This window comes from Miniopterus schreibersii (assembly GCF_964146895.1).
Source record: "Miniopterus schreibersii genome assembly, chromosome: X".
In the NCBI taxonomy this organism is placed as follows: domain Eukaryota; kingdom Metazoa; phylum Chordata; class Mammalia; order Chiroptera; family Miniopteridae; genus Miniopterus; species Miniopterus schreibersii.
The window spans coordinates 18,851,022-18,854,259 of NC_138104.1; positions in this window are offsets into that span (position 1 = coordinate 18,851,022).

Consider the following 3,238-nt stretch of genomic DNA (forward strand, 5'->3'; position numbering starts at 1 on the left):
GTACCATTGATGCTGGGAATTACTGTTCTTGAAGCCAAAAATGTTACAGTTCTAAGAGGTCTTTAAAATCACGAGTTTGACCTTCTTGTTTTACAGATGAGTAAACCTATCCAGAGAGAAAGAAAATGATTTTTTAGTTCATTCAACCAGTCAGAAGAGGGACTGATTTCTCAATAACAATTTACTGCTGTTCCCATGATTCTTAGGCACTTTCTATTGAAGGGAAAATAAGAGCTGTTGTGAAATCCATAGGAATCTGAGGATCTTATATTTCAGTAAAAGATCACAGTAGCTTGACTTGGCTTGGATGGTCTCGCTTTGGGAACCATCATATTTACCAAACTCAGAAGCAAAGTAGCTTGGCTTCAAGATACCTGAGTTAAGAATCATAGGGATGGACAGAGTGAACTTCCAAATCACCAGTTAAGCCTGACTACAATGTTAACTCACCCATACTTCCTATTGCTCACTCAGGCTGCCTGGGGTATGAAAAACACTTTCCCAGGGAAGAACATATTTATAGATGTATTCGTTATTCTCCTTCTGCTCCAATTTCCCAAATCCATTAAGCTTCCCTTTCTGCCCAGTGGGATTGCACCAGCAGCGACTGTGTTCCTTTGTAACTCCAGATCCTGCTTGGTATTTCCCATCTGCTTCTACATATCTCAGCTCTCCAAGGCTTCTGAGTGAGAGTTTCCCATTGTTGCTAGTGTCTGGGTACCTCACCATTCCCTCCTGGTTCTCTCAATCCTGCCAACACCTCTGTAAATAGTCCTTTCATTAAATGTTATTCAGAACCTAAGTTGAGTATATGTCCTATTTCTTTGTGGCATCCTGGTTGATACACAAGCCTCTCTACATCATTCCCAAATAATACCTCTAATTGTATTGAGGTTTTATGTTGCATCCCTTAGGAAGATAAAAACAGGCACACTGCTCCACAGAGAGTTGGCCTCTCAAGATTTCTTCTTTGGAAATCACTAGATATTCCTATTTGTATATTTAACCTCCAGTATATTGTTCCTGGAAGAAAATAAACATCAAATATTTGCTTCATATATAGAGAGAGAGATAGGAAATCTGTAAACAACTGAGAGAACCAGGCATGCAAATTGTAACAACAGGCTTCCATCTTAATAAAGTCTGAATACAATGCAACAATTTCAATGTCTTATGCAAAACTCATTAAAGTAGAATGCATCTGTGTAGCTACTTCCACCAAGAACTGATTTTTAGATAGTAGTTGGCAAAATAGTTTTTTTATGAAAAATATCCATAATATCCCCTAAAGGTGGTCCAGCTTTTCTAGGAACTTTGGTGTATCTCCATCATACTTTAGTATCATGGAGGCCTGAGTATGAACCCAAAGTTCATCAAGGCCAAGAAGAGGATAATTTGCTCCTTGTAGACATTGGGGACTTAATATAGCTGTTTGGTCAAAAAATATATTATTATATATATTATATTATTTTGCTCTAAGGCAACAACTACATACACACAAGCACACACAACCACTGAGTTCTACTAGGGATCCTCTACACTCTCCTCTATTTTGAAGCTTTTTTTTTTTTTTTAGTGACATGTCTCTGTGAAAAGCCCATGTCACACATTCATAGAATTTCTGATTAGATATCATGGAGATGAGCCCCCTAGTTAATGCATAGACAAGAAGAATCACTCCTGACACTCTCAACACCTTGTGATTGCTCCAAATCTTCCTCATGGGCTTTCTTCCAAACCACTGTAACAGGTTCTTAACTCGTAAAGTCACTTTCCTATGTTTAAAAAACAAACATACAAACTAAAACCTTCCACAGCTTTCCGTTCAAAATGAAGTTCAAGTCCCAAAGTCCTTCATAGTCTAGCCCCTTCTAACTTCTTCACAATCTTGTCCCATTTCAATTCTGGGGTCCAGCCACACACAGTGCTTTAACCCTCTGGGTTCTGGCTCATACTATACTTTCTTTCTCTTCTTCCTCCCTCTGAAACTAATTGCTATTTTCAGGTATAAGCTTATATTATCACCTCTTCCAGTAAGCCTTCCCTAATACCCCAAGTTTAAGTTAGGTGACTGTGTAATATGCTTTCATACTTTCCTACAACTTCTTTTTTCAGTGGTTATTATAGCCTAATGTAAATATCTATTTGTCTGTCTCTCCCACTAGAAGTTCCTCAGGAATGAGAACCTAGATTTTTATTAGATCCCAGGCTTCAAGTACAGTAAATATGAAACCGATGTCCTGATTTAATGTATGACTTTGATTTAATATGTAGCCCCAGCACTTTATTCAGTTTATTCACAGCATGCTCTGTAAGCCTTAGCCCTTTCCCTTACTTAAAACCCCCTGAGGCAGCCAGAAACTAGCCCTGCCTTGACTAAGTTTCACAAGGTATGGGTTTCTGTTAAGGTAGCTAAAGATACAATCTTGACCTAAGCTATGTTTTAGCTCCTGAGCCCTGAGGCAGAATGACCTCCTGGCACTTTCCTATGAGACCAGACAGAGGGACGCCAGAACAGATCTCATAGCTAAATCCCTAACTCAGCGTCTTATGATTGCCCTATATCATCTGTAACCTACACACCATCAGGAAGTTCAGACTTTCAGGTGACACCATTCATAATAAAATAACCAATCTTTCTCCACTGCAGTTCTCGGTGTTTAGTGTTTGGCTTTGCTAGCCCTGGGTGGACTAACTCTTTCTGTTAGATAATACATAGCACATGGAAAGTGTGCAATAAATGTTTATTAAATGAAAGAGATAACAGCTGCCTGACCTCTAGGGACACATAGTCCCATTCTTAGGTCACTGTAATAAATTTTAGGGCAGCATCCTCAAGAAGAGGTCTTTCCCCAGCTCTAAGTCATTTCTGTTGCCTCAAATGCCAATGTAGTTTGAGCTACTGCATAGTGTGTCCTTGATGGCTTCAGACTGAACTAATGCTACAGAAATATTTCTGAATATATTCAAAGCCCAGGGAATTAATTCTTTCATTTATTCAACAAATATTTATTCAGTGCATTATATGTAAGGTATGGGCATTGAAGATTCAGCACATTTAATAAGACATAACAATCCTTACTCTCATGGAAGTTATTCTCTAGGTGGGGGGATATTATCTATAGTTAAAAATTTTTTACAGGTTTGGAGGTTCTTACCTCGGCAGTCTCGAGTATTTAACTCTGTGGACAGACAAAACTGATTAATATTCTCCACTCACCAGGGCCCCTTTGAGTAA